At 40.3% G+C, this 16407-nt stretch overlaps 1 long non-coding RNA gene across 1 annotated transcript in view; it reads left to right on the forward strand.

Annotated features, from left to right (window-relative positions):
- LOC138423336 (uncharacterized) overlaps positions 1–12944 on the forward strand; it is a 35919-nt gene extending 22975 nt beyond the window's left edge. The window contains exons 2-3 of the long non-coding RNA XR_011250234.1: positions 6285–6371; positions 10421–12944. This is a non-coding gene — a long non-coding RNA (uncharacterized lncRNA). The remainder of the gene's footprint in view (positions 1–6284; positions 6372–10420) is intronic.
- Positions 12945–16407: the final 3463 nt, after the last annotated feature.

The raw sequence follows: 16407 nt of genomic DNA on the forward strand, positions 1-16407 counted from the left end.
CCTGCTTTCTGGAGAGTTTTTATCATAAATGGATGTTGAATTTTGTCAAAGGCCTTCTCTGCATCTATTGAGATAATCATATGGTCTTTATTTTTCAATTTGTTAATGTTGTGAATTACATTGATTGATTTGCGGATATTGAAGAATCCTTGCATCACTGGGATAAAGCCCACTTGGTCATGGTGTATGATCTTTTTAATGTGTTGTTGGATTCTGATTGCTAGAATTTTGTTGAGGATTTTTGCATCTATGTTCATCAGTGATATTGGCCTGTAGTTTTCTTTTTTTGTGGCATCTTTGTCAGGTTTTGGTATTAGGGTGATGGTGGCCTCATAGAATGAGTTTGGAAGTTTACCTTCCTCTGCAATTTTCTGGAAGAGTTTGAGTAGGATAGGTGTTAGCTCTTCTCGAAATTTTTGGTAGAATTCAGCTGTGAAGCCGTCTGGACCTTGGCTTTTGTTTTCTGGAAGATTTCTGATTACAGTTTCAATTTCCGGGCTTGTGATGGGTCTGTTAAGATTTTCTGTTTCTTCCTGGTTCAGTTTTGGAAAATTGTACTTTTCTAAGAATTTGTCCATTTCTTCCATATTGTCCATTTTATTGGCATATAACTGCTGATAGTAGTCTCTTTTTTTTTTCCCAATTTTTTTTTTAATTTTTAGTTTTTTATTTTTTAAATTTTAAAATCTTTAATTCTTACTATGATCCTTTGTATTTCTGTGTTGTCTGTTGTGATCTCTCCATTTTCATTTCTAATTTTATTGATTTGATTTTTCTCTCTTTGCTTCTTGATGAGTCTGGCTAATGGTTTGTCAGTTTTATTTATCCTTTCAAAGAACCAGCTTTTGGCTTTGTTGATTTTTGCTATGGTCTCTTTTGTTTCTTTTGCATTTATTTCTGCCCTAATTTTTAAGATTTCTTTCCTTCTACTAACTCTGGGGTTCTCCACTTCTTCCTTTTCTAGTTGCTTTAGGTGTAGAGTTAGGTTATTTATTTGGATTTTTTCTTGTTTCTTGAGGTATGCCTGTATTGCTATGAACTTTCCTCTTAGCACTGCTTTTATAGTGTCCCACAGGTTTTGGGTTGTTGTGTTTTCATTTTCATTCGTTTCTATGCATATTTTGATTTCTTTTTTGATTTCTTCTGTGATTTGTTGGTTATTCAGAAGTGTGTTGTTCAACCTCCATATGTTGGAATTTTTAATAGTTTTTCTCCTGTAATTGAGATCTAATCTTAATGCATTATGGTCAGAAAAGATGCTTGGAATGATTTCGATTTTTTTGAATTTATCAAGTTTAGATTTATGGCCCAGGATGTGATCTATCCTGGAGAAGGTTCCATGAGCACTTGAAAAAAAGGTGAAATTCATTGTTTTGGGGTGAAATGTCCTATAGATATCAATTAGGTCTAACTGATCTAATGTATCGTTTAAAGTTTGCGTTTCTTTGTTAATTTTCTGTTTAGTTGATCTGTCCATAGGTGTGAGTGGGGTATTAAAGTCTCCCACTATTATTGTGTTATTGTTGATTTCCCCTTTCATACTTGTTAGCATTTGTCTTACATATTGCGGTGCTCCTATATTGGGTGCATATATATTTATAATTGTTATATCTTCTTTTTGGATTGATCCTTTGATCATTATGTAGTGGCCTTCTTTGTCTCTTTTCAAAGCCTTTGTTTTATAGTCTATTTTATCGGATATGAGTATTGCCACTCCTGCTTTCTTTTGGTCTCTATTTGCATGGTATATCTTTTTCCAGCCCTTCACTTTCAGTCTGTATGTGTCCCTTGTTTTGAGGTGGGTCTCTTGTAAGCAGCATATAGAGAGGTCTTGTTTTTGTATCGATTCGGCCACTCTTTGCCTTTTGGTTGGGGCATTCAACCCATTTACGTTTAAGGTAATTATTGATAAGTATGATCCCGTTACCATTTACTTTATTGTTTTGGGTTCAGGTTTATACACCCTTTTCGTGTTTCCTGTCTAGAGAATATCCTTTAGAATTTGTTGGAGAGCTGGTTTGGTGGTGCTGAATTCTCTCAGCTTTTGCTTGTCTGTAAAGCTTTTGATTTCTCCTTCGTATTTGAATGAGATCCTTGCTGGATACAGTAATCTGGGCTGTAGGTTATTGTCTTTCATCACTTTAAGTATGTCTTGCCATTCCCTCCTGGCCTGAAGAGTTTCTATTGAAAGATCAGCTGTTATCCTTATGGGAATCCCCTTGTGTGTTATTTGTTGTTTTTCCCTTGCTGCTTTTAATATTTGTTCTTTGTGTTTGATCTTTGTTAATTTGATTAATATGTGTCTTGGGGTGTTTCGCCTTGCGTTTATCCTATTTGGAACTTTCTGTGTTTCTTGGATTTGGGTGATTATTTCCTTCCCCAATTTAGGGAAGTTTTCAACTATTATCTCCTCAAGGATTTTCTCATGATCTTTCTTTCTGTCTTCTTCTTCTGGGACTCCTATAATTCGAACGTTTGAGCGTTTCAACATTGTCCTGGAGGTCTCTGAGATTGTCCTCATTTCTTTTAATTCACTTTTCTTGTTTCCTCTCTGATTCATTTATTTCTACCATTCTATCTTCTATTTCACTAATCCTATCTTCTGCTTCCATTATTCTATTTGTTGCCTCCAGAGTGTTTCTGATCTCATGTATTGTGTTATTCATTATATTTTGACTCTTTTTTATTTCTTCTAGGTCCTTGTTAAACCTTTCTTGCATCTTCTCAATCCTTGTCTCTAGGCTATTTATCTGTGATTCCATTTTGATTTCAAGATTTTGGATCATTTTCACTATCAATATTTGGAATTCCTTCTCAGGTAGATTCCCTACTTCTTCCTCTTTTGTTTGGTTTGGTGGGCAACTCTCCTGTTCCTTTACCTGCTGAGTATTCCTCTGTCTCTTCATCTTGGTTATATTGCTGCGTTTGGGGTGGCCTTTTTATATTCTGATAATTTGTGGAGTTCTCTTTATTATGGAGCTTCCTCACTGTGGGTGGGGTTCTATCAGTGGCTTGTCAAGGTTTCCTGGTTAGGGAGGCTTGTGTTGGAGTTCTGGTGGGTGGAGCTGGGTTTCTTCTCTCTGGAGTGCAGTGGAGTGACCAGTAATGGGTTATTAGACATCAACGGTTTTGGGATAATTTGAGCTGCCTGTATATTGAAGCTCAGGGGAGTGTTCCTGTGTTGCTGGAGAATTTGAGTGGTATGTCTTGTTTTGGAACTTGTTGGCCCTTGGATGGAGCTTGGTTTCAGTGTAGGTATGAAGGCATTTGATGAGCTCCTATTGCTTAATGTTTCCTGAATTCAAGAGTTCTCTAAGGTTTTCAGGCTTTGGATTTAAGCCTCCTGCTTCTGGTTTTCAGTTTTATTTTTACAGTAGCCTCTAGACTTCTCCATCTATACAGCACCAATGATAAAACATCTAGGTTAAAGATGAAAAGTTTCTCCACGCTGAGGGACACTCAGAGAGGTTCACTGAGTTACAAGGAGAAGAGAAGATGGAGGGGGTAGTTAGAGGTAACTGGAATGAGATGCGGTGAGATCAAAAGAGGATAGAGCAAGCTAGCCAGTAGTCACTTCCTTATGTGCGCTCTATAGTCTGGACAGCTCAGAGGTATTTACAGAGTTATACGGGGAAGAGAAGAGGGAGGAAGTAGACAGAGGTGACCAGGAGGATAAGAGAGAGGAATGAGAAGGAGAGAGACAAATCCTGCCAGTAACCAGTTCCTTAGGTGTTCTCCACCGTCTGGAACACACAGCGATTCACAGAGTTGGATAGAGGAGAGATGGGGGAGAAAAGAGACAGAGGCCACCTGGTGGAGAAAAAGGAGAGTCCAAAGGAGGAGAGAGTGGTCAAGCCAGTAATCTCGCTCTCAGGTAAACTTGGGTAGTGAAGTTTGGGTTTTTAAATGTACAAAATTGACAACAAAAACCTAAGAGCAAAGATTAAAAATCTAGAGTAGAGGTTGGATTTTCAAAAATACAATATTAAAGAAAAGAAGCAGAAGGAAAAAGGAAGAAAGAAAAAAATTAACAAGAATTATTTAAAAAACAACAACAACAACAAAAAAAAAAAGAAACAAAAACAGAAAAACAAGAAACCACCAACAACCGTCCAAAGACTATATATGGTATTTGCCTTAAAAAAAAAAGTCTTTTTTTTTAATAGTAATAGTAGGTTATAGAAATAAAAATTAGAGGAGAAATAGAAGACTTAACAATTAAAAAAAAGTTAGAAAAAAAAAGAAAAGAAAACAAAAAACAAAAAACAAGGAATGATTTTAAAAATAGTAAAAATGTATCTGGCCCTTCTCTGATGTTGTGGGCCGTGTGTGATCACTTCCAAGGTGGTTCCCTCTGTTTAACTTTTTCTGTTTGCTGGTTTTTTAGGCTCACTAAGTCAGTCGCGCTGTGGGGAGGGGGGATGCTGCAAACAAATAGCACTGTCGTGTGCACACCGTGTCTCAGCCCCGCTTGACCTGTCCCTTCTCGCGGCGCACAAACTGCTCCGGCTCTACGATGCTCAGCCAGGAACCATCTGGGGCCGGCCCTAGGCTGCGTGCACTTCCCCGTCCAAGCCGCTCAGGTTCAGCGCTCAGGCAGCCCTCAGAGGCACAGATTCGGCTGGGACTGTGCTTTGTGCCCTTCCCAGGTCCGAGTAGCTCAGGAGTTTGGCGAGCGCGATCGCCGCGGCTTGTCACCTTTTCTGCCGCTGCTGCCCAGCTTTCTGGGTGGACCGCTGGCACCCCCTGTGAGGCAGATGGTGATTGTCCAGCACCCCCAGAAGTCTTAGCAAAGAAGCCTGCTTGCAGTTAGGTAAATAAAGTCTCTCCGGGTCTGCAATTGCCCCTTTCCAGTCCTTACGGCTCTGGCTGCCTGTCCCCGGCAGGGGATGGTCTGCAGCCGGCTTTTCCGCTCCATCCTTTGTTCTGTGCTCGGTCCTGGCGGTGTCTTATGTTCGAGCTTTTCGCGTGGTAGCTATCCCACAGTCTGGTTTGCTAGCCCAAGTTAGATCATTCTGGTTGCGCATGGGGCGTTCCTGCCCGATTCTTGCAAAGCTCTGCAGCCCGCGCCTCCCGCGCGTCCCTGCCCTGCCCCCACTTCCCAATGGCGGATGCAGGCGTCTGTGCTGCTTTTCCGCTGGGGGAGTTACTGTTGGGCTTGTAATCTCTTGGTTTTAATTATTTATCTATTTTTCCTTCCTGTTATGTTGCCCTCTGTATTTCCAAGGCTCACCACAGACTCGGCAGGGAGAGTGTTTCCTGGTGTCTGGAAACCTCTCTTCTTAAAATTCCCTTCCCGGGACGGAGCTCCCTCCCCACCTCCTTTGTCTCCTTTTTCGTCTTTTATATTTTTTCCTATCTGTTTTTGAAGACAATGGTCTGCTTTTCTGGTTGCCTGATGTCCTCGGCCAGCCTACAGAAGTTGTTTTGTGGAGTTTGCTCGGCGTTGAAATGTTCTTTTGAGGAATTTGTGAGGGAGAAAGTGGTCTTCCCATCCTATTCCTCCGCCATCTTTTTCTCAATAGGCTGCTTTTCTGGGTGCCTCATGTCTTCTGCCAGCATTCAGAAGTTGTTCTGTGGAATTTACTCAGCGTTTAAAAGTTCTTTTGATGAATTTGTGGGGGAGAAAGTGGTATCCCCATCCTATTCCTCTGCCATCTTTGTTACTTTGCTCTTGATTGCATTATTTTTTGATATTTCATCTGCCACTTTCCTGTAGCCTTGTTAGACTGAATTACTTCCAAGACTGAATTTAATTGTTGACTTTACCTGGAATAATGCTATATGAGCTATATCAGAAACATCCCTGCTAAATATGAGACTTTGCTCTTTCTAAATTAGAGAATAACTTTGTATCTGTACATTTAGCAACAGATGATGGTTGAAATGCCATGAGAACACAGGTGCACCCTGATTCTTGAGCTCATGATGTGTGCAAAATGTTGACAGTGCCAGCATTTTCTCAGGAAGGATTTCTGGTCTATTCTGACATCTTTTATTCAGGATGCGTGAGGACAATGGAGATGAGAAAACTGTAGAAAAGGAAGATATCAACTCCACCCATTTATTAGAGTTTGTGTATAATATGGGGGCAGATTTACCCAGATATATAGCATCCTTCCCCTGTAATTTTATATCAAGGGATCTCTTGTCTAATTAATCCATCCAGCAAATGCTAAGTGAACATCTACTCTGTGCCACACACACACTGGGACTGGGAAGTCAAGGAGGCAGAACTCCTTCCCCATTGCTGGCATCTGGCACTTGTCATTTTGTATCCTCAGGGCCGAGGGCCAGCTGGAGGATCTGCACTGGTTTGAAACTAAAGAAATCAAGAGGAGCCGAATTTATCTAATCTGAGTACATCATGAGTGAGTGAATCTCAAATTTCTTATCTGTAGCCTTGAATTACACTACAGTTCTGTTATAAGTATTTACTTATTATTATGTTTTACTTTCAGTTACCACTTGTCTCACTGTCTCATTGACATATATCCCACAAGGAGTCATTAACTGTACATTCAAAAGTTCCAGCTCTGTTGGGTGTGAGCCCACTGGGGTGGTATTTTAAATTCTTCCATTTCGTGCCAGACACGACAGCCTTGAAAGGAAGCAAGTGATTACCATGGCATTCAAAGATAGAATTCTGAATGCCATGAGCAGAATGTCACCACTCACAGTCATAGCTGAAAACCATTTGGGCAATGTGCATTTTTAAATCATGATTTAGGAATGTAAAACATAACATTTTTTAATTGTTAAGCTAAACTTTATCGATTTCAGACATGAAAAAGAAACAAAAAACCCACACCCTAATTCTCAGTCCTTCAGAGCAGATTCTAACAATGGATGTGAGTCTCTGATCTGTACCATGTGTTAACTCCAGGACTACCAGGCTTACTCCTTCCCTGCCCAGTGAAACTGGATGTGTCTGCTTGTAAAGTGAGCTCAGAGTGCTGGGGAAAGTTGAGACAAATTCAGAGAGCTTCACTAGGCATCAAGTCTGGGTCCAGGAAGAGGCAGTGCCTCTCAACAAGCTCTGGCTCCCAGTCCAAGGCAGGGTTCTGGTACTGGTGGGCCCAGTCCCGTGATGTTAGCACCCATGCAATGTTCAGGACACACTAGTACTAAAAATGTATTGTCGTTTATCTTAAATTCAAATTTTGCTGGACATCCTGTGTCTTATCCACTTCTCATAGTGAGAAAACACCTCCCAGTGAGATCCAGGGGTACGAGTGGTAACAGAATGTGCATTCTATCACCCTGTGATGAGGGGCCTCAGAAACTGGCTGCTGAAAGAGGCCAAACAGTCCCAGAAAAGAGATTTCCTGGGGTTGCAGGAAATGAAGAGTAGACAGCACTTGTGTCCTTCATCTTCTCTGTGAGATAAAGGAGGCCACTGCAGAGCCAGTCCTCCTGGAACACCCAGATGCCACTCCCTTAATCCTAATTCTTTTCTCCCCCCAGTTTTATTGAGAAATAATTGACATACATCACTGCATATGTTTAAGGCATACATAGAGCATGATGATTTGATTTCTGTATATTGTGAAATGATTACCACAGTAGGTTCAGCTGACATTCGGAGAAGGCAATGTCACCCCACTCCAGTACTCTTGCCTAGAAAATCCCATGGACAGAGGAGCCTGGTGGGCTGCAGTCCATGGGGTCCCTAAGAGTCGGGCACAACTGAATGACTTCACTTTCACTTTTCACTTTCATGCATTGGAGAAGGAAATGGCAACCCACTCCAATATTCTTGCCTGGAGAATCCCAGGGACAGAGGAGCCTAGTGGGGTGCCGTCTATGGGGTCACACAGACAGCAAAAAAGAAAAGAAAGAAAAATGGAAAAAAAATTCTCTGATGTTGAAAACTCATATGATTTACTCTCACCATCTGTCCTCTTAACAATTTAATGCAGCTGTGTCAACAACTTAACAGTAGTGTTAGCTGTAGTCATCATATTGTACATCACATCCTTAGTAGTTATTTCTCTTATAACTAAAAGTTTGTTTCTTTTTACCACAACATCCAGTTTCCCCTCTTTCTAACCTTCACTTCTGGTAATCACAAGCCTGATCACTTTTTTTATGAGTTTGGTATTGTTTTAGATTTCACATGTAAGTAATATCATATAATATTTGTCCTTCTCTGTATGACGTATTTCACTTAGCATAATGTCTTCAAGGTCTATCCATGGTGTTGCCAATGGTAGAATTTTCTAATTTTCTGGCTAAATAATATGCCACATATTCTTGCCTGGAAAATCCCATGGACAGAGGAGCCTAGTGGACTACAGTTCATGGGGTCACAAAGAATCAGACATGACTGAGCTACTGAGCATGTATATGTTTAGTTCAGTTCAGTCGCTCAGTCGTGTCCGACTCTTTGCAACCCCATGGTCTACAGAACGCCAGGCCTCCCTGTCCATCATCAACTCCTGGAGTTTACCCAAACTCATGTCCATTGAGTCAGTGACACCATCCAGCCATCTCATCCTCTGTCGTCCTCTTCTTCTCTGGCCTTCAATCTTTCCCAGCATCAGGGTCTTCAAATGAGTCAGCTCTTTGCATCAGGTGGCCAAAGTATTAGAGTTTCAACTTCAACATCGGTCCTTCCAATGAATATTCAGGACTGATTTCTTTTAGGATGGACTGGTTGGATCTCCTTGCAGTCCAAGGGACTCTCAACAGTTTTCTCCAACACCACAGTTCAAAAGCATCAGTTCTTTGGCGCTCAGCTTTCTTCATGGTCCAAATCTTACATCCATACATGACTACTGGAAACACCACAGCCTTGAATAGATAGACATTTGTTGGCAAAGTAATGTCTCTGCTTTTGAATATGCTGTCTACGTTGGTCATAACTTTCCTTCCAAGGAGTAACCATCTTTTAATTTCATGGCTGCACTCACCATCTGCAGTGATTTTGGAGCCCCCCAAAATAAAGTTGGACACTGTTTCCACTGTTTCCCCATCTATTTCCCATGAACTGATGGGACCAGATGCCATGATCTTCTTTTTCTGAATGTTGAGCTTTAAGCCAACATTTTCACTCTCCTCTTTCACTTTCATCAAGAGGCTCTTTAGTTCTTCACTTTCTGCCATAAGGGTCGTGTCATCTACATATTTGTGGTTATTGATATTTCTCCAGGCAATCTTGATTTCAGCTTGTGCTTTGTCTAGCCTAGCAACAGATTTCTCAAGAGGCAGGAAAGGTGGTCTGGTATTCCCATCTCTTTCAGAATTTTCCACAGTGTGTTGTGATCCACACAGTCAAAGGCTTTGGCATAGTCAATAAAGCAGAAATAGATGTTTTTTCTGGAACTCTCTTGCTTTTTACATGATCCATTGGATGTTGGCAATTTGATCTCTAGTTCCTCTGCCTTTTCTAAAACCAGCTTGAACATCTAGAAGTTCATGGTTCACATATTGCTGAAGCCTGGCTTGGAGAATTTTGAGCATTACTTTACTAGTATGTGAGATGAGTGCAATTGTGCAGTAGTTTGATCATTCTTTGGCATTGCCTTTCTTTGGGATTGGGATGAAAACTAATCTTTTCCAGTCCTGTGGCCACTGCTGAGTTTTCCAAATATTACTGGCATATTGAGTGAAGCACTTTCATAACATCATCTTTTAGGATTTGAAATAGCTCAACTGGGAATCCATCACCTCTACTAGCTTTGTTCGTAGTGATGCTTTCTAAGGCACACTTAACTACATATTCCAGGATATCTGGCTCTAGGTGAGTGATCACACCATTGTGATTATCTGGGTCATAATGATCTTTACACACACACACACACACACACACACACATATACACACACACACAGGGAAGAACAGATAGAAATGTCGCCACACACACACATTCAATCCATACCTCAGTGGATAGTTAGGTTGTCTCTGTGTCTCTCCTATTGTAAATAATTCTGTAATGAACATTGGGGTAGGGTATGTGTATCTTTTCAAATATCATTTCAGTTTCCTTTGGTTATATTCCCAGGATTGAAATTGCTGGATCATTTGGTTCATTTTTAGGTTTTGGGGAACCACCATAATGTTTTTCATAATGGCTGTACCAATTTACATTTCCATTAAAATAGTGCACAAATTTTCCCTTTCTCCACACCCTCACCAGCATTTATTTATCTTTTTGATAATCACCATTCCAACAAGTGTGATGTGATACCTCATAGTGGTTTTATTTTTCATTTCTCTAATGACTATTGATGTTTAGCATTTTTTTCATGTATTTTGTTGACTTTTGTGTTTTTCTTTGAAGAAATATCTATTCAGGTCTTTTACCCATTTTTTTAAATTGGGTTCTTCGTCTGTTTGCTACTGAGTGGGTTGTATAGGTTCTTTATAAATTTGGATTAGCCCCTTATCAGATTTTTGCATTTTCCTCATTCCATAGGTTGTCTTTTCACTTTGTTGATGGTTTAAAGAAGAACAAAGCAGAAGACATCACACTTTCTGATTTCAAGATATACTATAAAACTATAGTCATCAAAACAGTATGGTACTGATGTAAAAACAGGCAAATAGACAAATGGAACAGAATCAAAAGCCCAGAAACAAACCCAAGTGTATGCAACCAACTAATATTTGACCAGGAATACTCAATGCAGAAAAGATAGTCTTCAAGAACTCGTGTTGGGATAGTGGGATAATTGGATATTCACAAATAAAAGAAACTGGATTGATTCATAGTTCACAGCACTTACAAAAAGTAACTCAAAGTGGATTTTTTTTTTTTAATGCAAGCTTTGAAACCATAAAATAACTAGAAAAACATAAGTGCTCCCTGACAGGGGCGCTTGGTAATTATTTTTTGGATATGACACCTAAAACACAGCAATGAAATAAAAGCTAAACAGTGGGACTACATCAAGCTAAACATCAAGCTAAAAAAGACTCCTGCACAGCAGAAGAAGCATAAACAAAATGATTCCAATTCTGCTTTTGGTGATTAAGAGGGTACAGCAATGGGCCTTGGGCTCTCCTTAGAGGCCAAATGTGGAAATGTCCTTATACTGGGCAAAGCATGGCTCACTGCTTCACCTCCAGCTGAGAAAGTGAGGTTCATAAAGTCACCCCAATCCTAGGAAATAATTTTAAAGGTCCTTCAATTCCTAGAATTCAGAAAACTTAGGAAATGAAGAGTATGACTGGCATTTGTTGTTTATAGCTGTATCCATGCTGACTGGGAGCTGATTTGTTCACATGGCCAGTGTTTGGACCATGTGCCTAGTTAGCCACACCAAGGTAACAGGGCAGGAATGCAGCAATCCTGGAGGGGGAGGCAGGAAGCTGTGGCTTTCAGTTCTCACATGAGCTAGCACTCACACCTCCTGAGACACTGTTGCACTGTGTTGTAACTACTGCTATTGTTAGGGTTGCATTTGTATGCTGTGACATCCTTGAAGACAAGGATGTGGCATGATCTCTTGGATCCAGAATGCAGTGTATACTTGAAAACGGAGTAACTGAGTGGATAGAAGACTGTATGTAGGTGATATTTGAGAAATGGCCTGCTAAGATATTTTAATTTGCTACTAGTAAAGCAGGCTATCATTGACATGAAGTGAGGTCACTCAGTCGTGTTTGACTCTTTGTGATGCCATGGACTGTAGCCTTCCAGGCTCCTCCTTCCATGGGATTTTTCAGGCAAGGGTACTGGAGTGGGTTGCCACTGCCTTCTCCAGGGGATCTTCCCAACCTGGGGATCGAAACCAGGTCTCCTGCAGTGCAGGCAGATACTTTACTGTCTGAGCCACTAGGGATGTGTCCCATCCATTGAATCGAGAGCATTTATTCCTTCTGAGAGAGAGTAGATAGCACTACCACCAACAGAAAAGCCATTGTTCAATGTCCAGCTTCAAGCAGTTTTCAGAGTCTGCCCAGAACCAAACCTGGAGACCTGAGAAGAGGACTTTACTGTGGGCATCACATTCGACAGACACAGAGCAGGGGAGATTTCCTTGATAAGACAGACTGTGTGAAAAGTTCCATGGAGGGAGAGACATGTAGGCACGCCTGTCCTGGGCCCATTCACGGCGGCCATGTCCAGACAGCTTTGGGAAACCTGAGAATGCTGGGACTAGCGCCTCCTTCTCTGGGCACATCATGACACCCATCCAGACAGAGGGGCCCTGACGCGGCAGGTGAGATGAGAGGGGAAAGGACCCAGAAGGACTGCTTTGGAGAGCGGAGGTCCTAGACTTCACATCCACCTGTAGGCTTAGCTATGTCTCCTGAATCTCAAGGGGATGCACCTGTGTTCAAAGGTCAGGGAGGAAGGACACCTAGCAACTGCCCAGCAGACAGGACTGCACAAACCAGCACCCCAATAGTGACCTTAAAGGTGGGTGTATTTGTTTCCTTGGATTGCCTGGTAAGTTACCACAAACTAAGTGGCTTAGAACAATAGAAATTTATTCTTTCATAGCTTGGGAGGCCAAAAGCCTGAAAGCAAGTTGACAGCAAGGCTAGTTCCTTCTAGAGGCTGCGAGGGAAACCACCCCCTATCTCACCCTCTCTCCTGGCGGTTGCTGGCAGCCCTTGCTACACCTGGACTTGTACATGCAGCTCTCCAGGCTCTGACTCTTTGGCTTCCCATTACCTTCTTCTATGATTTTCAACCACTCTCTTTTTTCTTTTGTAATGATGTCAGTCCTTGGATAACGGACTCTCCTTCCTTTGTAATAATGTCAGTCCTCCACAGGGTCCTTTATAAATCCAGGATTATTTCACTTCATGATCCTTCAAAGATCTGATTCTAAATAAGATTGCATTCTGAGGTTCTAGGAGGATGTGAATTTGGGGGGGGGGGGGAGGAAATGTCATTCAATCCACTACAGTGGAGCTAAACTTCAGCATCAGTTATTGGGAAAGGATAAGATTTGTTGATGTGGAAGACAGCTAGTAGAAAAATAAAATGAAATGAAAAATTAAGGTATCTCTTTAATTAAGCTAGAAGTGCTCTTACAATCATGTTTTGTATTGTTCATTTTCTATTCATTACAATATTCTTAATTTTAAATGCATTATATCATTGTACTCTTTAAGTCTACTTTTAGACATTGTAGAGCAATCAGAGAACTTACAAGGATAAAATGTATGTAAATTTAGGATAAAAGGATAAGTACAAGAGTAGAATTCATTCATATGAATAAAAACACTTATTAGGTTCGAATAGGGATTTGCTTTTCATTGTAGCCTTGGTTAAAAGATGCGAGTGTAGAAATGATGGAAAATTGACATGCATTAGCACAGATGCACCCTTGACCCTGATCTTTTTTTGCCATTTTCATAGTGCCCTGCTCAGCTCTTCACCCACTTTCCTCTTTTGGGCTACACTTTCAGAGTCACTGCCCATAGATTCCATGGATGGCAAGTGTTTTGGAAGGTGATCTTTTTCAAGATGTAATGCAGGGTCCTGCTATTGAGGTTGCTGAAGCATTTTCATCTCAGGAGCCCCCACCAGAGACCACACCTCGATGAAGGGGACATGTCTGGAGGGTGGGGCAGGCAGATGTACGTGCTAGCTCTGACTCCCTCTGGGCAGTACCTAACTTTGGGGAGCAGAAGAAGATTTAGATCAACCTGTCTCTCAATCTTTGGTATAGTTAGAATACAGTTTAAATCACATGAAAATTTTAAATTCCTCTTCTTAATTGGTGATGGTGGTAACAATCGACCAATAATCACTGACTGTTCTTCCAGCTTTCATATTTCTGCGTGTCTCTAAAGATGCAGATAGAAGCCAGCAAGGAAGTTAAAACATTAGAAAGAGGGCAGGCGCTAAACTAAGTCAGTCAATGTGGAGATGCGGAATGAAAGCTAGATTGTAGAAACATTAGAGAAAGTTGAATACACAGACCTTAGACATTAGTTGCATACAAATGGAGTCCCAAGAATAAACCTCAGTATCTTGTCATTTCCCAAACTTGACATGTAAACCAAGCTGCAATATGAATCAGAGATTTTGTCAAAGATAAATGCCTCTAATACTTGTACATACACATGTACTTGTGTGAAGTATAATGAATGTACTGATATAGAGATATACACAAGTTGACAGAAGTATGTTTTCTAAGAATGATATATAAAGCATCATATAAAATGATATCATATTAAATTATGGATAGAATTTTTAACAAACATTTAAATATTAGTCCTTAACTATGAATTTATATAGCAACTTTGCTTTGAGAAATTCAAAATAAATGAAATGAATATGACCCTAATTTTCCTTTCAGGTAAAGAAGTCAGAAAAGAAACCATAAATTGTATTTGTTTTTATTTTTTTGTAACTTTTTATTTTGTATTTAAGTATAGCCAATTCACAATATTGTGATAGTTTCAGGTGAACAGTGAAAGGACTTAACCATACATATACATGTATCGATTCTCCCCCAAACTACTGTCCCATCCAGGCTGCCACATAACTCTGAGCAGTTTCCTGCTATATAGCAGGGCTTCTTGGTTATCCATTTTAAGTATAGCAGCATGAACATGTCCATCCTAAACTCCCTATCTATCCCTTCCCTCCCTCCTTCCCTCTGGAAACCATAAGTTCATTTTCTAAGTCTGTGAATATCTTTCTGTTTGTAAGCTCATTTGTATCATTTCTTTTTATTTATTTATTTTTGTTGTTGTTGTTGTTGTTGTTGTTTTAATTTTAGTTTTTTATTTTTTAAATTTTAAAAACCCCAATTCTTACATGCATTCCCAAACTTCAGAGGCTGTGGAGAGAAGGGAAACCACCTACACTATTGGTGGGAATGTAAATTGGTACAGCCACTCTGGAGAACAGTATGGAAGGTCCTTAAAAAACTAAAAATAGAGCTGCCATATGACCCTGCAAGCCCACTCCTGGGCATATATGCAAAGAAAAACATAATCAAAAAGATACATGCACCCTAGTGTTCATTGCAGCACTGTTTACAACAGCTGAGATCCAAAGCAGTCTAAATGTCCATCAGCAGAGGAATAGCTAAGGAAGATGCAGCACATATATATAATGGAATATTACTCAACTGTTTAAAAGAATGAAACAAGGCCATTTCATTTCTTTTTAGACTCCACATATAAGGGATGTCATACAATATTTTTCCTTCTCTGACATACTTCACTCAGTATGACAATCTCAAGGTCCATCCACATTGCTGCAAATGGCCTTGTTTCATTCTTTTAAACAGTTGAGTAATATTCCATTATATATATGTGCTGCATCTTCCTTAGCTATTCCTCTGCTGATGGACATTTAGACTGCTTTGGATCTCAGCTGTTGTAAACAGTGCTGCAATGAACACTAGGGTGCATGTATCTTTTTGATTATGTTTTTCTTTGCATATATGCCCAGGAGTGGGCTTGCAGGGTCATATGGCAGCTCTATTTTCAGTTTTTTAAGGACCTTCCATACTGTTCTCCAGAGTGGCTGTACCAATTTACATTCCCACCAATAGTGTAGGTGGTTTCCCTTCTCTCCACAGCCTCTGAAGCATTTATTATTTGTGTATCTTTTGATGATAACCATTCTGGCTAGTGTGAGGTGATATCTTGTAGTTTTGATTTGCGTTTCTCTAATAACTAGTGATGTTGAATATCTTTTCATATGTCTGTTGGCCATCTGTATGTCTTCTTTGGAGACATGTCTATTTAGATCTTGTCCATTTAATGACTGGGTTGTTTGTTTTGATGCTGTTAAGCATAATAAGCCATTCATAAATTTTGGGGACTAATCCTTTGTTGGTCACATCATTTCAAATATTTCTCCCAATCTAAGTTTTTGTTGTCTGTATTGTTTCCTTTGCTGTGCAGAAGCTTTTGAGGAAAAGAAGTAAAGGGAATCCACATTGGAAAAGAAGTTAAATTGTCACTCTTTGCAGATAACATGATACTATATGTGTGTGTGTGTGTGTGTGTGTGCGCGCGCGCGCACGTGTGCTTAGTTGCTCAGTTGTGTCAAATTCTTTGCGACCTTATAGTCTGTAGTCTGCCAGGATTCTTTTTCCATGGGGATTCTCCAGGCAAGAAGACTGGGCGGATTGACATGCTCTACTCAATACTATACATAAAAGATACTAAAGCTGTTATCAGAAAACTGCTAGAACTCATCAATGAATTTGGTAAAATTGCATATTACAAAATTAATACAGAGAAATTGGTTGCATTTCTATACACTCCCAATGAAAGATCAGAAAGAGAAATTCACGAAACAATTCCATTTATCATCACAACAAAAAGACTGAAATAGCTAGTAATAAGAGCTACCACACACCTGAGGTCAAGGGCAGCGGCCAAGAGGAGCAACCCCATGTCAAAGGAGAGGAGGCTGCGCAGCACAGGAGGACCAAGAGGAACTACTCCACGTTCAAGGTCAGGAGGGGCGCCCAT

The sequence above is a fragment of the Ovis canadensis genome, chromosome 18, assembly GCF_042477335.2.
Source record: "Ovis canadensis isolate MfBH-ARS-UI-01 breed Bighorn chromosome 18, ARS-UI_OviCan_v2, whole genome shotgun sequence".
In the NCBI taxonomy this organism is placed as follows: Eukaryota; Metazoa; Chordata; class Mammalia; order Artiodactyla; family Bovidae; genus Ovis; species Ovis canadensis.